The sequence below is a fragment of the Helianthus annuus genome, chromosome 1 (assembly GCF_002127325.2).
Source record: "Helianthus annuus cultivar XRQ/B chromosome 1, HanXRQr2.0-SUNRISE, whole genome shotgun sequence".
NCBI classification, from domain to species: Eukaryota; Viridiplantae; Streptophyta; class Magnoliopsida; order Asterales; family Asteraceae; genus Helianthus; species Helianthus annuus.
This window is the reverse complement of record NC_035433.2, coordinates 94678294-94702969: the sequence shown is the minus strand read 5'-3', so window position 1 is coordinate 94702969 and position 24676 is coordinate 94678294. Positions and strand designations below refer to the sequence as shown.

At 36.3% G+C, this 24676-nt stretch overlaps 3 long non-coding RNA genes across 3 annotated transcripts; 1 reads left to right on the top strand and 2 right to left on the bottom strand.

Annotated features, from left to right (window-relative positions):
- Window positions 1-8515: 8515 nt before the first annotated feature.
- Window positions 8516-11247, top strand: LOC118480588. The gene is made up of 2 exons (XR_004863446.1): window positions 8516-9152; window positions 10692-11247. It is a non-coding gene; the product is annotated as an uncharacterized LOC118480588 (long non-coding RNA).
- A 1559-nt stretch (window positions 11248-12806) lies between these two features.
- Window positions 12807-14624, bottom strand: LOC118480584. Its single transcript, XR_004863422.1, has 2 exons — window positions 14148-14624; window positions 12807-13032 (listed from the first exon to the last, which is right to left on the bottom strand). It is a non-coding gene; the product is annotated as an uncharacterized LOC118480584 (long non-coding RNA).
- Window positions 14625-19024: 4400 nt separating this feature from the next.
- On the bottom strand, window positions 19025-19362 carry LOC110939310. Its single transcript, XR_002592157.2, has 2 exons — window positions 19302-19362; window positions 19025-19226 (listed from the first exon to the last, which is right to left on the bottom strand). It is a non-coding gene; the product is annotated as an uncharacterized LOC110939310 (long non-coding RNA).
- Between the last annotated feature and the right edge of the window lie 5314 nt (window positions 19363-24676).

Below are 24676 nucleotides of genomic sequence, written 5' to 3'. Positions count from 1 at the left end.
GAAGAGTTGGTATCAGAGCCAATGGTTATAGGGAATTAGGTTATTAGTAATGCTTTGACCTAGACTATAACCTTTCTAGGACCCCAACACAAGTTGTCTTTGGTTTAGATCTTAAAACATGCACTTCACCTATCCTTAGGTGATTACCAAAACAAGAACCCAATTTTCTAAAACGATTTTTTTTTTTGAAAAACAATCTTCTGTTTTCAAATGATTTATTATATGGTTTTGAACCCTTTTGATTTTCAAATTGATTTTGAAAATTTTATCATATGTTTTTGAATGATTCTTTTGGCCTTGTGCCATCCAAGTTTTCGAAATCTCGTCAAAGTTTTGGGTTCTAAATAATGTGAACACGTGCAAACTGGAAGGGTGAATGCCTGTACCCTGGGTTTTCTGTCTAAGGCTAGAGTGTTCGTACAAATCCACATAATCGGACCAGTCACTCTTACCTGGGAACTCCTGGGGTGAGTGTTCACTTATAGGCGAGCATGTCTTCGCTAAGCATTATTTATGGACCCATTTACTTTGATTAGTCACTGTGTGTCATTTGTTTGCTTTGTGATACAGACGAATGACCACCATCTTTGCCTTTGTTGATTTTGTTTCATCTCGTTCTTTTCATCTAATCATCTCACTCGTTTCCTCTCATGTTTTCCTCTTTTTTAGCATGCCTCCTCGTCGTGAAAACCTGTTAACCAATGCCGAAATGGCAGATATTCTGGCACAGCACATGGCTGCCGCACTCCCAAACATTATCGCTCAGGTGAACCAAGCCAACAACAATCAGAATGCTCCTTGTAACTTCAAGAGCTTCACTTCGGCTAAACCACTCAAGTTCAGTGGTACCGAAGGGGCAACTGGGCTTCTTCAATGGTTCGAGAGCATTAAGAGTACATTTCGTCATGTTCTGTGTCCTGAGAACCAGAAGGTTGAGTTCGCTTCTAGCGTATTTCAGAAGAGGGCTTTGACATGGTGGAACGGGGTTATGAGATACCGTGGTGCAGAAGTTGCTCTTGCACAAACATGGGCTGAACTGAGAACTCTTATGATGAGGGAGTTTTGTCCTCGTCATGAGCTGCGAAAATTGGAGAGGGAATTTGATGATCTGAAACAGGAAAGTGGTGAGCACCGGGCGTATACAGACAAGTATGAGAAGTTAAGCTTACTTTGCCCAACTATGGTTACCCTACTCGACAAGGCTATCGAGAGGTACATCGATGGTCTACCTGACTCTGTGCAAGACATCGTTACTGGTAGTAATCCTACCACCGTTCGTCAGGCGATCGAGTTGTCTGCGACGTTGACTGAGTCGCAGATTCGAAAGGGTAAGTTGCATAGGAAGGGTGACAAGAAGGGTAAGAAGCAGGAGTCTGATAAGAAGGATAGCAAGAAAGGTAAAAACAAGCAGGGTAAAGATTCGGGTTCTGCAAAGGGTTCTAGGAAGTGTAAGGCTTCCCAAAATTTTGTCGTCACTGCTCAACAGAACCAGGCAGCTCCCAATCAGACAGCACAGCCTCCAGCAAAGAAGCGATATGAAGGGAATGCACCTTTATGCAATAGGTGCAATAGTCACCATCATCAGCAACTTCCGTGCCGTTTCTGTACCAACTGCGGGAAGTCTTGACATCTTGCAGAAGTTTGTCGTTCTGCTCGTAATCAAGTTGCTCAGAATCCAGCTCAATAGGTAGCTCAACCACCTGTTCAACAGCAAGTCGCACGACCCCACTATCCTCCTGGCTCGTGCTTTAATTGTGGAGACCTGACCCATTATCGAAACCAGTGTCCATGGCTGATTAATGCGAATCCAGTTCAGGCTCAGGCTCGTGGACGAGCTTTTAACATGAATTCACAAGAGGCGGCAAGCAGATAATGATGTGGAGAACGGTACGTTCTTTGTTAATAATCAACCTGCGTCTGTTCTTTTCGATTCAGGAGCCGATAAGAGTTTTGTGTTGTTGTCTTTTGAGCCATTGCTTCGCGTGTCTAGAACGAAACTAGGTAAACCTTTGACAGTCGAAGTTGCGAGTAGTGAACCCATTGTTCTTGATTCTGTTCTTCGCAACTGCCAGTTGAACCTTAATAACCATCTCTTTCCTATTGACCTCACGCCTATGCAACTTGGAAGCTTCGACATTATTGTGGGTATGGATTGGTTAGCCAAGCATCGCGCAGAGGTAGTTTGTTTTGAGAAGATCGTTCGTTTGCCGCTTTCGTCTGGTGAGATCCTACAGGTTCGTGGTGAAAAACCTGTTAGTAGCCTCAAGCTTATGTCTTGTTTTCAAGCTCGGAAGTATCTGCGAAAGAATTATGTGGCCTTCTTGGCACATGTTACAGCAGATAAGGGCCAAGGTAAGTCTATTCAAGATATCCCTGTTGTTCGGGATTATCCGGAGCTGTTTCCCGAAGAGTTACCTGGTCTACCTCCAGCACGCCAAGTCGAGTTCCGTATTGATCTCGTACCTGGTGCAAATCCTATTGCCAGAGCTCCATATCGTCTTGCACCGTCTGAGATGCAAGAGCTATCTAAGCAGCTTCAAGAGCTTTCTGACAAAGGTTTTATCCGTCCTAGCTTTTCACCTTGGGGTGCTCCCGTTCTTTTTGTCAAGAAGAAGGATGGATCCTTCTGAATGTGCATCGATTATCCTGAGCTGAACAAGCTTACTATCAAGAATCGATATCCCCTACCTCGCATTGATGATCTCTTTGACCAGTTACAGGGTGCTACTTGCTTTTCGAAGATCGATCTTCGTTCTGGGTATCATCAACTTCGTGTGCACGAAGAAGATATTCCCAAGACAGCATTCCGCACTCGTTATGGGCATTATGAGTTCACAGTCATGCCATTTGGTTTGACCAATGCTCCTGCTGTTTTCATGGACATAATTAATAGGGTTTGCAAGCCTTATTTAGATAAGTTCATCATCGTTTTCATTGATGACATCTTGATTTACTCTAAGACGTAAGCAGATCATGAGCAACATCTTCGTCTTACTCTGGAACTCCTAAAGAAAGGGAAACTTTTTGCCAAATTCTCCAAGTGCGAATTTTGGCTTAAGGAAGTTTAATTTTTGGGACATATTGTCAACGAACAAGGTATTCATGTAGATCCCTCCAAGATCAGTGCGATTAAGGATTGGGATACGCCTACTACTCCTACTGAGGTTCGTTCTTTTCTTGGTCTGGCGGGTTATTACCGCCGCTTCATTGAGAACTTCTCGAAGACTACAGTTCTTCTAACTTCTCTAACTCAGAAGAACAAACCCTTTGAATGGGGTTCTAAGCAAGAGGAAGCATTTCAGACCTTGAAGCAGAAACTTTGTGATGCACCTATTTTAACTTTGCCTGAGGGCAATGATGATTTTGTCATTTATTGTGATGCATCGAAATTGGGTCTTGGCTGTGTTCTGATGCAAAGGAACAAAGTCATAGCCTACGCATAGAGACAATTGAAGGTGCATAAGAGAAACTACACCACTCATGATCTTGAGTTGGGTGCAGTTGTTTTCGCTCTCAAAATCTGGAGACATTATTTGTATGGCACAAAATTCGTGGTTTTCACTGACCACAAAAGTCTTCAGCATATCTTCAATCAAAAAGAACTCAACATGAGGCAAAGACGTTGGGTCGAACTCCTAAACGACTATGATTGCGAAATTCACTACCATCCTGGTAAAGCGAATGTTGTGGCTGACGCATTGAGTCGTAAGGAACGTACTAAGCTTCATTGTGTTCGTGTTCAATCTGATATTCAAGCTCAATCCGATATTCAAGCATGCATTTCTCAGGCTCAACATGCTTGTGTTTCACAAGATTTGATGGGTAAGGAATTACCCTATCACATTAAACCTGATCTTGTTCTGAAGGAAGATGGATCATATTATTTCATGGACCGTTTGTGGGTTCCAAGCCAAGATGATCTTCGCGCCTTACTTATGGATGAAGCCCATAAGTCTCGTAATTCTATTCATCCTGGCTCAGACAAGATGTATAAGGATCTTCGTACTCAGTATTGGTGGCCTGGTATGAAGAAAGAGATTGCCTTGTACGTTTTAAAGTGCCTTACTTGTCTAAAGGTTAAGGCTGAACACCAACATCCTTCTGGTCTTTTGGAGCAACCAGAGATTCCAGTTTGGAAGTGGGAAAACATCGCTATGGATCTCATTACCAAACTTCCGCGCACTAAGAAAGGTCATGATGCCATCTGGGTAATTATTGATCGTCTTACTAAGTCAGCACATTTCTTGCCGATCTGTGAGGATTTTTCTGCTGAAAATTTGGCTAAAATCTATGTGGATGAAATCGTATCTCGACATGGTGTTCCTTTGAACATTATTTCTGACAGAGATGCTTGCTTCTCTTCTTGTTTTTGGAGAACCATGCAATCTGCTATGGGGACCCAACTTAATCTGAGCATAGCATATCATCCACAAACAGATGGCCAAACTGAAAGAACAATCCAGACTTTGGAGGATATGCTTAGAGCTTGTGTGATCGACTTTGGTGGTAGTTGGGATTCACATCTTCCCTTGATTGAATTCTCCTACAACAACAGTTATCACTCCAGCATCAACATGGCTCCTTTCGAGGCTCTCTATGGTCGAAAATGTCGTTCACCAATCTGCTGGAATGAAATAGGTGAGGCTCAGCTTACTGGATCTGACCTCATTCTGGAGACAACTGACAAGGTTAAGAAAGTTCGTGATAACCTACAGACAGCTCGAAGCCGTCAAAAGAGTTACGCAGACCAACGACGCAAGCCCTTGGAATTTCAAGTCGGTGATCGTGTATTACTTAAGGTCTCACCTTGGAATGGTGTGATCAGATTTGGAAAGAAAGGAAAACTTGCACCTAGATATGTTGGACCATTCAAGATCGTCGAAAGAATCGGCAAGTTAGCCTACAGACTTGAATTACCTCCTGAACTTGGTAATGTTCATCCAACCTTCCATTTATCCAATCTCAAAAAGTGCTTAGCTGATGAGAAACTCCACATACCACTTGACGAAATCCGTGTCGATAAAACACTAAATTTTGTTGAGAAACCTGTGGAAATTATGGATCATGAAGTCAAATGGCTTAAACGGAAGCGCATTCCTTTGGTTAAAGTTTGCTGGGAATCTAAACGTGGACCCGAGTTTACTTGGGAACGTGAAGATCAAATGAAGGCGAAGTATCCGCATCTTTTCCACGAGTTTCCTCTAAACAAATTTCGGGACGAAATTTCCGCAAGTAGGGGAGACTGTGACATTTGTGCTTGTAATCATTGTGAACAATTCAGTTATCAATGAAATAAAGTTATTTGATTCCAATGTTTGTTTGTTTATGTTTGATGTTTTTTTTATCCAATTTCAAAGCCTATATCGCTTTCTGGAGAATTATACGCAAACTGGTGCGTAAACGTCTCAGTTTAATGCGAAAAATGCTCCGAAACATCAATTTATGCTTAACATACCTTAAATAACCTTTACATAACTTAGAAATAAGTTTTGAAGGCTTTGGTATAGCAAAATCAAGTTTATTCGCTTACAGGGACTAAAATTGACAAACTGTGAAAGTATGCCAATTTGAACTGTAACAAACATTCCGGAACATGGTAATAAGTTAAAAACACCCTAAATATCCTTTACATAGCTTAGAAATAGTCTTTGAGGGGTTCGGTGTGCTAAAAATAAACTTTTGGGTCATTCAGGGACTAAAAGCGTCATAAAGTGCATAAGTTTGCATTTTTCGCGCATAACTTACGTTCTGAATACATCCGAACATCCAAAAATTTATGTAATCCATAAAATATTATGTTTTAGTGATTGGCTTATCAAAAATCCATTCGTCGCGCAATTTGGACCGTTTTTGCGTCTGTTACGACTTCCGTCGTAATTAACCGAACAACGCAATCGTACGGCCAAACGAACCGACATCCGGCATATTTTTGAGCATGTTTCATATTCCCTACACTTTAACATCCATATAGAGCTTAAAAATGGGGTTGACGGGTGTTAGAAGTGCCAAAACACGACCATACGCGCACAGGGACCTAAACTGCCAAAATTGAAACATAGCTGGTCTGCAGGGTCCTTACGGACCGTATGGGGTTGCTTACGGTCCGTAAGCCATGCCCAGATCAGCAGAAAGTGGTTTCCAGCTATTTCCAGCTTGATCCCACCTTTGCACATGGTTTTGGGGCATTTCTTGGGGCTCCCCTGGTTTTGTAAATCTATGGGCTCGATGTGTAAGGCTAGGATTGAATCTCGGATTTCGAGGAACGATCCTAACGGCTCTACCAAGTCTATAAATACCCTTCAATCTCTTGTGCAAAACCCACTTGAATTCTGAGATTTTCTCTATGTTGAGGTGTAGAACACTTCATACCTGAGAAATACTTGGAATATCAATCTTGCGGGGACCTTCTGTAAGTATTCTTTCATGCTTTCATTGTGTTTTTGCTATGTATGTCCATTGTGTGCATACTTAGTACATCGTTTTACATGACATTTTATGCTACGTATGATCGTTTAGCGCATACTTAGTACATTGTTTTACATTACCTTTTCACGCAATGTATGTTCATCATACTTAGTGCATTTGTTTTACATCACACGCTATGTATGTTCATCATGCTTAGTGCATTTTCATCACATGCTTACATTTTGGGTATAACATTTGGTTTGTTTAAGTGGGACCATATACATTCATTAACTTTGATCACGCCGCTCGTTAGTAGGTAATGGTACCATAGGAATTGACAACTCCCGTTCCTGACATCCTAGGTATGTTTGGATGGAAGGAATGACCGAATTCGATTAAAACATAACACAGATAGACCTTTAATTTGTTTAAAGGTTTATCACCACAGTCGCAAGGCTTGGATGTATACATTTTCACAATACCGCATAAATGTCTGTATTCAGTATAGCATGCATTTCCACAAAACATAACATTGATTTAAACAACGTTTTACTTCAATACATTGTTTTCTGCATTTTCACCTATGGTTTAGTTGATACATATTTCACTTGCCATACATGACATTTTGTTTACACATTACATGATTGATATTTGACATAGATATTTTGATATTGATATACACATTTCTTGGACAACATTTTTACATAAACATTCTTACATGGCTTTTACAAAGACATTTGACAAATAGTTTAGACTTGGGCAATTTACGTTGGTGGTTTGTTTGGGTTAGTGATTTAAGTAACGAGACGTGTGTAATGTGATACAAGCATAGTGGATACGTTGCTAGTACTTCCTATATATAAGTGCTTGTATTGTATTACATGTCGTAGCGTTATTTAAATCATTCAAATTGGATTTATACATTTTTACAAATAACCTATTTTTCACAAGATCTTGTTTTACAAAACAGTTTATTTTATACAATTTATTTTACTTGGTTATTCATTTAACCATACATTATTCTTTTACTTAAACATATCATCTGATTTATCGCTTTTCAAATGATTTACAAAACAAAACATTTTACAAGGTTCATGACTGACTTTTTACTAAACTTTTTCTAAACTTTTTCTAAACTTATAAGTCATGAATCCTATTTTCACAAAACCTATGTATCTCGCAAGCATTTTTATGCTGACATACCTATTTTCACATGTGTTTCAGGAGCAAACGCATAGGATGTTCGTGACACGCTAGGGTGGACTTGGGCCTTAGTGACAATAAAATGAAGCTAGACTAGTTAAAACATGTTATGTACTCTTTGTTTCAGTTGTTACAAGACAATGTATCTCGTTGGTTTGATGAATAAAATATAACTTTGTATGCCATGGTTGTGAAACAATAATTCTGTTACAACACTCCCCGACGTTTCCGCCACGATTTGATGTTTTACGTGGTCGGGGTGTGACATGTATTCTTAAAATAATATATTTTCAAGTCTCACTTTAGAAAATATATATATAACTTATTTGTCAAAAATAATGTATTCCAAGAAAATATATATTTTTCCAAAAAATCATATATCTTCTAAATGTACTAGGAAAATATATTTTTATCTCCCAAAGGTAATATATTTTCTTCTTGTTAAAAATTTGTCATAACTTGGTAATATGTATAAAAATCATATTTTCACTTCTTTCGTATCCAAAACAATATTTGCCAAAAATATACTTGTAAGAGTATTTTCCAGAATATTTTGTAAGTTACGTTTTTGCGTTCGGTTTTGCAATCTTAAGTGTGTAACTTATGTATTTATCCCGTGAGATTTTTGGTATTATTTTGGATTTGTAAGTTCTCGGTATTATGTTAAGTTATATTATTTTACCCTAAAATAATATAACTATTTCACAAAGTATGCAAATATTCACACAAGTGTCCTGATATATATATATATATATATATATAGGGCATGGATCTACAGAAAACTTATTTCTACTAAGAAAACCTAGGAAACCCAATCTAGACCATTGATCATGATCATCCAATGGCTCATAAAATTTGAAGCATTTTTTAATTAAATTAAATAGAGTGGTAAAGTCAAAAAGGTACTTCAAGGGCATATGGGTAAAATTACCTATGATATTATGACATTTTATATATTATATTCATATTGATTAGACATTCATGATATGAAAAGGAGAGAGAAGCACAATTACCTATAACCAAGATTCCCATTTCTCTCTTTCTCTCTCAGACCTTCATTCTCTCTCTTCTTTATTATTGTCACCATCACCATCATCATTGTTTCTCTTTCTTCTTTCTTCTTTTCTTTGAGAATTCAAAAAAACTTCTGTGCATTCACCATCATCATCATCCCTTCTCTCATCCTCTCTCTTTCTTCATGTTTCAATCACCAAGAACACACACAAGTGTGTGTGAGAGAATCGTTATTGTTAAAACCCCTTCGTGTTCATGAAGAACACCAAGAACACACACACAAGTGTGTGAGAAAGAAGCAGGCCTGAATCATTCGGTTGCATGTGTTTCTAGAGAGAGAAAGTTATTAGAACACCAAGACCAAGAACACACACAAGTGTGTGAGAGAGAAGCATGTCAGAAATCATTTGGTTCATGGGTTTTAGAGAGAGAAAGTTGTTAGAACGCCAAGAACACACACACACACAAGTGTGTGTGAGAGAATCATTTTTGAAGATCTTCATCGTGTTCATCAGACGGGTCTAGATCCGGTTAGTGTTCTACTAATTGCAAGAACACACTTGATTTTTTTGTTAAAAAGGTTGTCAATAACTTTTTGTGTGCTCAAAGTGTTCTAGTAATGGGTTAATGTTCATGTATTTTGCAGGTTTTTGTTTTTATGTTAAAATGATTTTTAGTTTTTTGATATTTTCAGTTTGTTGACCAATAATTTATGGGTTGGGTTTGTGTTAGGTTTTATAAATTGGATTTGCTTTATTTTGTTTTCTGTTTTTTGTTTAAATTGGGCATCCCAATTATTGGTAGATAATTAGTTTGAAAATCCATAATTGTTACAGTAAAGGTTTCAAAATGTTGTTGGTTAAGTTGTTCTTTTTTTATAATTAGTGTTAAATGTTTCAAATTTTTGCAGGCATAACTAGTTACGTATGTTACATTTCTGCCAGCTAGATTCTAAACTGTTTGTCCTGTATGTTGTAACATATGTTACACTTTCGGACAATATATGGTGCATACATTGTGTTACACATTTTGTTTTGATATGAGTGGATATTGAAATGGTGAATGGTAATTGTTGTATCCTCATCTTAGCAAGTACTCTTTTGCTGACTACTAATATTTGTGTTTTTCATTTCTTGGGCAGGACTGGGACTGGGAAGAAACCTAACAAAACATTATGTGTTTACAAATCTATATCTTTTTAAATGGGTTGAAATGTTATTTTAAATGGGTTGTTAGTTGAAATGTCTTGCTGGCATAATTAGCTACATATGTTGTAATAAGGTTACACGTGTTACTTATGTTAAAACCAGCCCTTTCTTGGACATAAAAAAGGAGCTACACATATGTAACACATGTTTGTAACGTGTGTTACACTGGAGGGTACCTTTGATGTTGTACAGAAGTTACCCTCCAGTGTAACACATGTTACAAACATGTGTTACATATGTTCAACCTCTTTGTTACCAAAAATCAGGGCTGCACATATGTAACACGTGTTACAACAGGTTTTTACCTACTTGCACGTCTCTATTACAAATGGATGAAAAACATTTTTTTTAAAACATCCACGGTGTAACACTTGTTTATTTGAAAGTTCTTAAAACAACCGTTGTAACACGTGTTATAATCCCATCTTCAATGTAAAGATACATCCAATGTAACACGTGTTACAAAAGGAAATTACCTACTTACACATCTCTATTACGTTGATTTAAACAGTTATTTAAAAACATCCACTTTGCAACACTTGTTTATTTGAAAGTTCTTAAAACAACCGTTGTAACACGTGTTACAACTTTTTTAGTGTTGTGCATTTTCCTTTTTATTATCTCATCTTCAGCTTGAAGATACATCCAATGCAACACGTGTTAGGTTTGTTACGTGTTACAAAAGGTTTTTACTTAATGTAATAGTAAGTTTAAATGTTAAAATGTTTTTTTAAGATTGGCTGTTAAATGTTAAAATATATAAACTTCATAATTTATTCGGAATATCTCGTTTATTTTACAAATAACTCCGGAAATATTACTTGTGCTATTATGTATTTACTATGGCGGTTGTATTTGCAGGAGTGAGGAGAATGACCAGGTCCATGACGGGTAGGCTGGCTAATAAGCGAAAGCAGAACGATAAAGAAACAGAACGATAACGAAAGAAGGTAGATGGAGAAACCGATGAAGAATGGGAACAAGAAGTCGATGAAGGGCAGGTGGTGGGTACCTTTGACGTTGTACAGAAGTTACCCTCCAGTGTAACACATGTTACAAACATGTGTTACATATGTTCAACCCCTTTGTTACCAAAAATCGGGGCTGCACATATGTAAGACATGTTTGTAACTTATGTTACACTAGAGGGTAACACATGTATGATCATTTTTGGATCATTTGTATATATTTAAGTCTGTATAAACCTACAACATTGATACCCCCAAAAAGGTTACACATGTTACGATAGAATGGGAAATGTGTAGCAACGTTCAATACTGTTGTTTCACTCTATAGTGTGTAACATGTGTGAAATGGCGTTTGTCAGTAAAACATATAACTTGTAAGGTGATACGACTGTATCTTTAAAACATGTTTACCTATAAGTACTTACATGTTACAGGTTGTATCTTTAAAACATGTTTAAACTGGAAACAGGAAACACTTGCAATGTATAAAGCAGAGTTACAGAAGATGTAACATGTGTAAAACTGGAAACACTTGTGTAACATTTTGGTGTAACACATTTTACAGGTTGTATCTTTAAAACATGTTTACCTATAAGTACTTACAAAATATAAAGCAGAGTAGGAACACAACTTTTAAGGATGTTACATACATTGTAGAGAAGATGTTACATGTGCACACACAATTAAGATGTGTAACATCACGACAAGTGTCATGTGTGATCTTTTTTTGTTACCCTAGGGTGCTAAACGTATTACAACGTTCATAACACACGTAAACTTATACTAACATCCGTCCCTATGTCCACAGATGATATAGAACATACTCCACGTTACCATATTTACTAGTATTCTAATGGCACTAAATTGTGGACACCGAATGTCAACGAGCAATATCATCTTATTATTGTTAGATCATACGTCACACTGGAAGAACTTCTTGCCATGTGTAAGGCTTATAACCAAGAAGCTGGGTTCAATGTAAAAAATATACGTTAATGCAGTTTTTTTATCTACTAATAACATTGTTAATAACAAGTCTAGGTACTTATGTAACATGAAGTGTATCGTTTGTCCCTTTAATTTGTTACACTAGTCTCATATACTTATAGTTACATATATTACTTGTTTGTTCATTGATATGACATTTTGGATGATGTAATGTTGTTACATATGTAATTTTACTAAGTTTAAATTGACACCAAACGGGCTGACATATGTAACACATGTTTATAACATATGTTACACTATGGGGTAACATATGTAACACGTGTATAACCATCTTACACATGTTACATATAGTTGTTGCATAAAAAAAAATTGCCTTCCCAACAACATCCGTATTCATACTAACAATGAAAATAAAAATGAATTTTATATCAATAGTTGTAATGCTTCTAAAAATGGTCATTACAGTAACATCCATCTTTACAACACATAGCAGCCAACAAAAAAACACACCATCGTCACCACGAAAACCTGATGATGCGTTGTAATGCTTCGGCGGGCTTCGCTTCTTGATAACCATCTTCATCTTGAACACAAAACATCTTTTCACCTATGAACAAAACAAGTAGATCAATGTTAATCTTCTATAAGACTTATGACCAATAAGCTGGGTTCAATGTAAAAAATATACGTTAATGCAGGTTTTTTATCTACTAATAACATTGTTAATAACAACTCTAGGTACATATGTAACATGAAGTGTTTCGTTTGTCCCTTTAATTCGTTACACTAGTCACATATACTTATAGTTACATATATGACTTGTTTGTTTACTGATATGACATTTTGGATGATGTAATGTTGTTACATATGTAATTTTACTAAGTTTAAATTGACACCAAAGGGGCTGACATATGTAACACATGTTTATAACATATGTTACAATATGGGTATATATGTAACACATGTATAGCAATCTTACACATATTACATATAGGTGTTACATGTGTTACAACGTCAAGGTTACACATGTTACATATAGTTGTTGCATCCAAAAAAAAAATTGCCTTCACAACAACATCCGTATTCATCCAAATATTGGCATACTAACAATGAAAATAAAAATAAATTTTATATCAATAGTTGTAATGCTTCTAAAATGGTCTTCTAAAAATTGCCTTCACAACAACACCATCGTCACCACGAAAACCTGATGATGCGTTGTAATCCTTCCGCGGGTTTCGCTTCTTGATAACCATCTTCATCTTGAACACAAAACATCTTTCCACCTATGAACAAAACAAGTACATCAATATTAAATATTCTATAGTTAAAACTTATTAATCTTCTATGTAACATGTGTAACGTGGCTATACATGTGTTACCTCTCTAGTGTAACACATGTTACAAACATGTGTTACATATGTGCACCCCCCCTTTGTGTCCAAAAAAGGGTTGGGGTATCTATAAGTAACTTGCATAATGTTGTTACTACATATGTAGCTAATTATCCCACAAAAAAAACACGACTTTTTATTTGTAAAATAAACGAGATATTCCGAATAAATTATGAAGTTTGTACGTTTTAACATTTAACAGCCAATCTAAAAAAAACAATAAGCTGGTCTCATATACTGGGTGTAACACATGTAACACCCTATATACAACATATGTAACCCGCAGTGTAACACGTGTTACAACATATATGACAAACAGTTTAGAAATTTTAGCATTAATCTTCGTAAAAATAACAATATACTCTGTACAAACAATTTAGAAAGTCAACATTAATCTTCGTAAAAAATATCAATATACTCTTCGCATAAATGTAGCTGATAGAAATGTAACATATGTAACAAATTATGCCAGTAAAAAACACGAATTTCTATTTGTAAAACAAAACCGATATCCGATTAAATTATGAACTTTCTAAAGGTAATGAAAATGTAATATCGGAGTGAATTTATTCAAAAAAACAACTAAAAAACAAAGAAATTTGAAACATACATCGTAAAAATTATGGATTTTCAAACTAATTATCTACCATCAATGGTGATGCTGAATTTAAACAAAACTAGAACACAAATCAAACCAAATCCAATTCATAAACCCTAAAAAAAACCCAGCTCACCCACATCCCCCCCCCACACACACACACAAAAATCCAACTAAAAGCAATCATTAACTCAAAATCGCTGGACAAACAATTTAGAAATTTAACTTTAATCTTCATAAAAAAATCAATACACTTTGAAGAGAGAAATACAACATACAAAAATTTCTTATAGATCTTGATTTAAAAAATAAAATAAACAAACTAGCTCTGATTTTAAATCTACCAAAGGTTATACAAAGTATAAATCTAAACAAATTACATAAATTAACAAAAGTAAGATCATTAAACCTGTTTCTCTCTCACACACTTGTGCGTGTGTTCTTGGTGTCTAGGTGAACAACATGAAAATTGTTATCTCTCCTTCCAAAATATTAGCTTTCTCTCTCTAAAAAACAGAAACAAAGATGTGATTAAAATGACACCGAGCTTCCTTTTCTTTGAGAGCTTTGATGGTGGCTTCGATCTTCAATGGTGGCTTCGATCTTCAGATTTCAAGGTTGGAAGGGATGGTGGCTTTAATCTTCGATCTTTGAGAGCTTTGATGGTGGCAGAGCATTGATGGTGGCTTCGATCTTCATATTTCAAAGGTTGGAAGGAATGGGGTGAAAGCAATGGAGTTAGGGTTTTGAAGAGAAAGGAATGGGGTATGAAGAAGAAAGAAAGAGATGGATTCTGTATGTATTTTTTTGTTTAAAAAGGGAAGAAATGATGGGTAATAAATGAGTTGATGTGATGGTGAAGAGAGTGAAATGATATCTTGATCAAATGACCAATATACCCTTTTAACATGTGTTTTAAAAAGATGATGTGGATCAATCTTGGCCACACAATTAAGGTTTGCCAAGTTTTCTTGATTAAATGGGTTTTTCATAGATACTTACACTATATATATATATTCTAAATATATATATTTACCCATTTTTATTTATAAAAACAACCTCCAATATTTTCATTTTTGTAACAAAATTTATGGCAAAGTTTATATTGAAAACCGTGGTTTAAAAGATACTTGTAAATACTTGTTTAGAAAATATTTTCTAAGTGTTTGTATTTTTAGAAAATTTTGCCATAGTTTCCTTTGAAAATGGAGGTATCCATGCTATTAAAGCATATCATTTTCTTTTCAAAAATCATCACAACAATCAACAATCAATCCCTTAAATAACTTACACCTTACCAAGTGCAAAAACTATTCAATTTACAATACAACATGAACTTGATCTTTCACAAAAACTTGTGGTAACATGGTAAAGTGTTTAGTGGGTTTTGTTACCCTTTAAAGTGTGTTTATTCCTTTAAAAATCTCATTCTTAAAGAAACTAGGTGTTTACAACTTGTAATCATATTTTACAAATATATTTATTTATTTATTAGATCTTCTTGTTTCATAAGTGTTTATGCACTTGTTTTTCCACTAAAAATAGTGTAGGTTTAAGTAAGAACCAAGTTCTACTAAAAATCATATTTTAAACTTAGTTTTCTTGGAAAATCATTCATGAATCTTAGATTCATAAGATTACTAGATTACTTTGATTATTGTTTTACAAGAAATCATTTTATTCATCAAGTTCATGTTTACACAAGAAGATGATTATCTTATGTTGTCACATAATCATCCCCTCACTTGCTAGATCATGTGTTTAATCATAATCTAGCAAGCTCCATGTGATGATCAACATCATATTCTCAAGAAAACAACAAGCAAGCATTATACATCCACTAAACAACATTATTTCACCAATATATCATCATATGTTAAGCTTATGTTTATGATTCTTGATTATGTCTTTTAATGTTCTTGTGATTATCAACATAATACATCTTTTAACCAACTAAAAATAGAAGTAAATTACTACTAGCTCTAAGCTAGGGATGAACACTTGAAGATGGTGATGACAAAAGTGAAGGATAATAGCAAACAAAATAGGTCCTTCAAGATCCAAGAGTTCCAAGCTTCGTGAATCACCTTCTTACACCTTGGAAAGCACTTGGAATGGTTGGATGATGATTGAAAAATGGTGGTGGTGGGGGTGTGATATTCGGCCGAGAGCAAGAAGGAGAGAGGGAGAGAGTTGAGGTGTTGAAGATGAAGTGATCTTAAGTCTACTTATGAACCACAAATCTCTATTATCCAATGGTTCTAATGTTTCCCAAAGTACACACCATAATCTTCTCTAAATCCATTGAGATTATGCCAAATCTATCAAGATTGTGGGGATCAAGGGTGGGCCACCCTTGGGGCCGTAAATCATGAGGGGGGGGGGGTAAATGTAAGTTGAGATGATAAGTGGGTAATTAGTTGGAGGTTAGGTGTAAAAATCTAGTGTTTTAAGTGTAGGATGTATTATGTAGTGTATTAGGGTGTTCGGGAACCATAACTAGCCAAGAAATAATAAAACAATGCTTCTAGCAACATTTTGGTGTTCCGGGTAATGTCCGGTTGTTTGGTTAGATACCGGTTCGTTAAAGTGTCAAGCTTTACCGTTTAGTGTTCATTAAGTACCCTTTTGTGACACTTTTAATTCCCGACACTTAGGAAAGCATACAGGACCATTTTGCCATATTTTTGCATGTTACTAGTTTATTAAAATGCTGAATTTTGCTGAAATATGCAGAATTCTGCACTTTTAGTGGGTTTTAGGCACTTTCCGGCACTTAAACTATCACCTAGTGAAGAAGTTTTATGATTCTTATGATCCATACTAGTGTAGTACCTTGTCTCTGGCCCTTACGGGGTCTAAAAACACTGTCTGTCTAGGTACTGACATTGTTAGCATATTTCTGAGTTATCCGCTAACTGTGCTACTGTGCTTTGTGTATCATGTATGTCAATAAGCTTGTATGTAAGAATGACGTGACAACATGAAATGTGATGCACATGTTTGTATGATGTAGTAATCAAGAAGCAGTTATTTGTTATTCAGCACAGTCATTAAGCATTAATCATAATTAATTAATTATACGGATACTTGAATTTATGACGGTTGTCACATCTGCAGAGCTCAGCACGGGCCTTGCCTGCTGAATACGCCCCGTTCCCAATCTTTGGTACTGGCAATCCTGTTTTAAGTCAGACAGTAGCTGAACACTGGGCCGTGCCCAATCAACACGCCCCGTGCCCAAGTATCAGATACTGGAAACAGAACCGTAAGATCCCGACGGTTGGTAATTTCTGACACAAACATGAGCGATACTGATTTTTTTACTACCGCTCCTCTTATGGTATGTCGTGTCAAATATGTGGTGGAACTCACGAAGGTTTAAAATGTTATTTTTTAAATTACACTCCCCACTATATAGACCCATTGTTTTCCATATAGCCTTAAGAGGGGAGAGAGTAAAAATAATCCTTATCTCTCCCTAGAATGCTCTCAATCATCTATTCTAAATGAAATGATTCTCGAAGAATTTTTTTTCAAATGGAAGATCTAATTCTTAACTGGATAAAAGAACTTGAGATGGATATAATTAATTCATCTCAAGACGACGATCAAGAAGAATTAGTGAGATCGCATTCGGATAAAAACAACTTCGTTGTTCCCGAAATCACCTCTAACTCTTGCGAAGACTTGAGCGATAGTCGTCCCTGTGTCAATTGTGTTGTGAAGGACTCCCCATCGACTTCCATCGAAGCATACATAGACCTGAGCGATTCGACATGCACCTTCTTTAACGAGAGCCTGGATAAGGGTTGGACTTGTCCACCTACATATAGCATAAGAATCACCCTTTCCGATAACCTCTTGCGTTCTCGTCTTAAACTAGGGCAATTAAGGTATCTCAGTCACTTCGGTGTTGTTCCATCCAGTAAGGAACCACCCAATCCAGATAAATTCCTTAAAAATAGACAAAACTTCATAAACAACTTCTAGACACGGGGCCATGTCCAGGTCAGCATGCCCCCGTGTCCACCAAAAGATTCTCGTCTGACTTTTAGTCAGAATACAGACAAAAAGTGTAAGAATCTTGTCTGCACACGAGGTCGTGTCCAGCCGACACAAGGCCGTGTTGTAACATTCCCAAAATTTTTAAATTTAAAATAAAGTTATTAAACTAATAGATCATGGGTAAGTTGACAGTTAAAAAATATGAAGTATTTAAACAAACATAGGAATCGTTTGAAAACTATAAAAATACATTATATTTGAACCTACTCCGTTTTTAATGAAACTTGGTTCAAAATATAGATAAAAAAATTCTCGTTCTAATGACATATTCATCATTTTATAAAACGTTATATTTTAGAAGTTATAAGCGCCAAATGAGTAAAGCAATTAAATTAATTATAATATATATATATATACTAGCCATTTACCCGCGCGATGCGGCGGGAGTGACGATTTACAATAGAATACTCGTTTACCGTTAGTTTATCACCTATAGGTTTGGCGGGAGTGACGATTTACAATAGGATACTCGTTTACCGTTAGTTTATCACCTATAGGTTTGTTGTTCTTCGATTTCAATATGGCGCGATAAATTGTAGCAAGTGAATTTAGAGAGAAAAATGGCTCAAGATTTTAGGGTTTCATTGTTTAGAGATGTAATCCGGGTCAAGTAGGATCTATTAGTACCTTATGTAATTTAAATTGTAATCCGGGTCAAGATTTTAGGTTCCTTTGTCCAACTATTTATACTTGTATTAAACATAACTACAAAAACAACATTAAAATGTTAAGTGTTGAAAAGGTAACACTGTCTGATTACTTACTGCACGTTGGCAGATATTTACCAATACATATGCTCTAAAGGTCAAGTCAAGATTTGAAACCTGCCAACCGATGGGTCAATATTGTGTTTTATAACAGATGAAGTGATGGCATATCTAGTAAAGTTAACCACATAACCCAACCAACCATTTTCTTGCTACAACTAACTGATTCCGAAGATCCATTTTTAGAGTTCGAAAGCCTATTTTGACCCGTTAGTTGACCCAAACAATGAACTTGAGTGGCAATGCACACAAAGAATAACTATACCTTTTGCTGTGCATGACACTTCGTACAAGTGTATACAAGATAATCAATAATGAATACATATTGGTAGCTAGCATCATAAATATGAAATTATCTTGTTTTTGTTGGTCCAATAGTCGTTCCCATTCAAGCATCAGAAATATGTAGGTGGTTTCTAATATATAATCAGAACATGCATACATACATACATCTGTTTTTTTTTTTTAAAAGTAGTTCACTACAGCATGATTGCTTTTTATTATAAACTTGAATGGCTATCATTTCAAATCCAGAAAACTGATTTGGGCTCGATTCAAGCCGACCGGTGTCACTGCAGTAGTCATAGAATAGAGTAAGTACGGAAGTTCTTTGTTGCGTCAAACCACAGGTTCAACCTCTGTTCCCTATTACCCTGCATATACCAAACAAACTTGCGATTAGTTTATGCACAGCTATTCATAATCATTTTATCATGAAATAAGGATACCTGAACAAATGTCTCGCTCGACCAATAGTTTCCCTTGACGCATTATGCAAGGTTCGCTCGGTCCAACAACTCAAGCAAATGTTTTCTATGTTTTTTAGGGGGAAGATGGGTGCATCTCTCCACAGGGCATACAAGACACAGGTCATTGGCGGAAGCCCGCCAAATTTAACATATAAAGTTTTTTTATATGTTAAATATGGCGAGCTGCCGCCAATAACCTATGTTTTGTATGCCCTGGGAGAGAAGCACCCATGTTCCCCCTAAAATGCAAAGAAAACATTTGCTTGAGTTGTTGGATAGATTACACAGGCTCAGTTTTTGCATCACAGCCTCAAACACTTTCAGTTCAGATAGATTACACAGGCTCAGTTTTTGCATCACAGCCTCAAAACACTTTTAGTTCAGACAGATTAAGAACACAAGGTCAGCTTATGCATCATAGACTCAACACTTTTAGTTCAGACAGATTAAGAACACAAGCTCAGCTTTCGCATCACAGCCTCAAACACTTTCAGTTCAGACAGATTTAGAACATTTGGACGGAAGATGTATAACCTTGTAAAGGGTAAAAGGGTTTGTGTTTTCTTGTTCCTTAACAGTTGTACATTGTGCATTAAGTGTTTTTTCAACACCTTGTTCAATTACCATCTTGTCCTTCACATATGTTTATTAAGAACACAAGCTCAGCTTTCGCATCACAGCCTCAAACACTTTCAGTTCAGACAGATTAAGAACACAAAATCCGGAGTACACAACAAGAGTATTTTGCCACGAAACTTAAACAACCTTTAAAGCATGAAGTACACGTGTTTTAAGCACAAGAAACAAATATGTAACCTGACAGAGTCAGCTTATGCATCATAGCCTCAAACACTTTCAGTTCAGACATATTAAGAACACAAGCTCCGTTAGTTCTCGCAAAGTCAACCATGATAAAAAGAAATCAAGTATTAGTAAAGATTTGATATTAGTTATAACCAGTACACTATTAACTTAAAATAAATTTAATATAAATGACATTTTGTCAAGTTGCAAATATAAAAACCTTTATTCTAAAAAAAAAAGAAAAGAAAATTGATGAATGATGATAAACTTTACTTTACCTCTGCTTGAGTGAGCATGAGACCACTAAGTGACGGAACATTCTGCATATGAAGCCCCCATCGATTCGAATGAAGCAGCGTTCAGCGTCACTAAAGCCGATTCCGAGACTCTCCAAGCAGATACACTTTCTCCGGCAGCCAGAAGATCGAAGTGAGCTTGTTCTGTAAAAATAGTGATCGTGACAGTCGTTAACCAAAGGTATAACTAATTAAATTCAGATCCTAAAAAAAGGTTTCCTTGCGAGTTGCGAGTGACATACCTGAACTGTTCTTGAATCTGACATGGGATGGTGAGACCGCATCTATGGTCAAGCCTGAACTGTTCTTCGACCTTTTAAAAGGAAGACTTTTAACACCGGGTTGCTAAGATAGCTCGTTGGAATGATGACCTGTCATAGCTTGGGTGTTACGTAAACCGTCCATTTGACTTCACACGGATCACCATATGCTTTCTCTCTCAATGCTCACACATCTCACAAAACAACATCACATCTCACAAAAAGGGATGCCAAAAGCAGGGAAGTACAATCAACAGGAAAAAGCAACACTTTACTTTTGTGTGAAAGACAGCTTGCTTGCTGCAGTCTCTATAATATATCAACACTCTTCCATACACTGTTTGAAAGACAGCATGCTTGAAAGACAGCATGCTTGCTTCAGTCTCTATAAATAATTCAGAGATATCTACACTCTACTCACACTTTACAAACTCTCAACTACACTCAACTGGAAGACTCAGACATGTAATTGAGAGATGAACACAACTACGGGTAAAGCCATGGCTGCAACACACGGTTGCAAAGTGAGAACTATGCAACCTGGATATTGCCCCGCCAAGATGCTACTCGGATCTTCTATGTACCCTCAAAATACAATCATCATCACAGTCTATTGTGTTATGTAACCCCGCTTTAAAGCATGATGTACAAGAGTAATTTTCCACTAAACTTAAACAACCTTTAAAGCATGATGTACAGCTGTTTTAAGCACAAGAAACACATATGTAACCTCACAGGCTCAGCTTATGCATCATAGCCTTAACAGTTTCAGTTCAGACATATTAAGAACAAAGCTCAGCTTATGCATCATAGAGTCGACAGGCTCAGCTTATGCATCATAGAGTCGACAGGCTCAGCTTATGCATCATAGAGTCGACAGGCTCAGCTTATGCATCAGAGCCTCACAGGCTCAGCTTATGCATCATAGCCTCACAGGCTCAGCTACAACACTTATCATCCCCAAAAATGACCTAAATATCATAATTATCACAAAACCATGACACTTATCAGTCCCAAAAATGAAGGAAAAGATCAAAATATAACAGAACACAGTAAAATCAAAACTACAAAAACAATTTATCCTTTCACTATGTCATATCTGAAATTAACCTAACTATCATCACCAAAAATACAAATTCAAATATCACAAAACTTTCAATCTAATTTGAAATAACCGCATCTACTAACAAATCCACATCAAGATTAAAGATAAATCAACATTTAGAACCTAACCTGAGTCGATTCATCACAAAACACATGCGAAAATCCTTCGTAAACCTCAGATTTCGTCCTTCGAACATCCGTCAAGCTCTTCCTATCACTTTAATAAACATATATCAAAGACAAGATGGTAATTGAACAAGGTGTTGAAAAAACACTTATAATGCACAATGTACAACTGTTAAGGCACAAGAAAACACAAAACCATTTACCCTTTACACGGATCTACATCTGCCGTCCATTTTTTTAACTTTATCACACGGATCTAGATCTGGACCGTCCATTTCACTTCACAGTCTATTATGCATCATAGCCTCACAGGCTCAGCTTATGCATCATAGCCTCACAGGCTCAGCTTATGCATCATAGAACACTTGGGAAACATCCAAGTGATATATCGTATAGTACTTTATAGAGACTGCAGCAAGCAAGCTGTCTTTCAGACATGTACTTTTAGATCTGTGAATCTGTGATAATACTTTTACAACTGGAAGACTCAGACATGTAATTGAGAGATGAACACAACTACGGGTAAAGCCATGGCTGCAACACACGGTTGCAAAGTGAGAACTATGCAACCTGGATATTGCCCCGCCAAGATGCTACTCGGATCTTCTATGTACCCTCAAAATACAATCATCATCACAGTCTATTGTGTTATGTAACCCCGCTTTAAAGCATGATGTACAAGAGTAATTTTCCACTAAACTTAAACAACCTTTAAAGCATGATGTACAGCTGTTTTAAGCACAAGAAACACATATGTAACCTCACAGGCTCAGCTTATGCATCATAGCCTTAACAGTTTCAGTTCAGACATATTAAGAACACAAGCTCAGCTTATGCATCATAGAGTCGACAGGCTCAGCTTATGCATCATAGCCTCACAGGCTCAGCTTATGCATCATACCCTCACAGGCTCAGCTTATGCATCATAGAACACTTGGGAAACATCCAAGCCATCTAGGTCGTATAACTTAGGACCTTAGTCCGACAACCATCAAACTCTGCCATCTGTCCGGCCCTTAGAAACACCTTAGTCTTACTAATCTGCATGTGACATATAAACAAACAAGTAAACATAAAAAAAATTAAAAAGGTAAATCCTAACTAAAACATCGGATGTAGGAAATAACCGCATCTACTAACAAATCCACATCAAGATTAAAGATAAATCAACATTTAGAACCTAACCTGAGTCGATTCATCACAAAACACATGCGAAAATCCTTCATAAACCTCAGATTTTCACAAAACCATGACACTTATCAGTCCCAAAAATGAAGGAAAAGATCAAAATATAACAGAATAAAGTAAAATCAAAACTACAAAAATCATCACCAAAAATACAAATTCAAATATCACAAAACTTTCAACCTAATTTGAAATAACCGCATCTATCTACTAACAAATCCACATCAAGATTAAATATAAATCAACATTTAGAACCTAACCTGAGTCGATTCATCACAAAACACATGCGAAAATCCTTCGTAAACCTCAGATTTTCACAAAACCATGACACTTATCAGTCCCAAAAATGAAGGAAAAGATCAAAATATAACAGAATAAAGTAAAATCAAAACTACAAAAACAATTTATCCTTTCACTATGTCATATCTGAAATTAACCTAACTATCATCACCAAAAATACAAATTCAAATATCACAAAACTTTCAACCTAATTTGAAATAACCGCATCTATCTACTAACAAATCCACATCAAGATTAAAGATAAATCAACATTTAGAACCTAACCTGAGTCGATTCATCACAAAACACATGCGAAAATCCTTCGTAAACCCCAGATTTCGTCGTTCGAACATCCGTCAACCGCTTCACCAGAAAAGTAAGAATCACAAAAGAACATGGTAAGATATATAACACTCATTGCAACTTATCAGAACATCAAACGGATCCCTTGTTCAAATCTGTGGATCCCTAGATCTGCTCATGAAACGGATCTGGTGATAGATTCAAACGGATCTGGTGATAGATCTCATGAAACCCTAGATCGCCGAGAAGAGAGAGAGAAGAGAGAGAGAAGAAGATCTGATGTTGTTTTGTGAGATGTGTGAGCATTGAGAGAGAAAGCATATGGTGATCCGTGTGAAGTCAAATGGACGGTCCCGATGTTGATCCGTGTGAGAAAGTAAAACATTTGGACGGCAGATGTATACCCTTGTAAAGGGTAAAAGGGTTTGTGTTTTCTTGTGCCTTAACAGTTGTACATTGTGCATTAAGTGTTTTTTCAACACCTTGTTCAATTACCATCTTGTCCTTCACATATGTTTATTAAAGTAGTATATATATATATATATATATATATATATATATAATAAAATAATAAAATAATAATTGTCTAAAACTTAACAAATCTAGAAGTTGTTTTAGGAGTGTACGTGGCCAAGACTTTGCATGGTGTACGTGGCCAAAGTTGCTTTCACTCCAAGTTTCCAAATGCATATAAATAGAAGCCATAGCTCCTCACTTTCATCTGCCACTTCTTTTCTTTCGATCTCTCATTACATCTCTTCTATAAATCTATTAAGTCTCTTTAGTATCATACCTATAATACTTCAAATGCCCTGCCTCGTTTTAAGTGTTTTAACCCCTGATCACTGAGTCGATTCCCTGTCCGATTGATTTAGGACCCACCAACGCATGTCAAGGCTCTGCCCGACTAAGTACGTTGGGGTTCTGTCTCGTGACGTAGGGATAAAAGCTGAACTGGGTTACTATACTTAATACGAGTGCATTATATATCTTAATA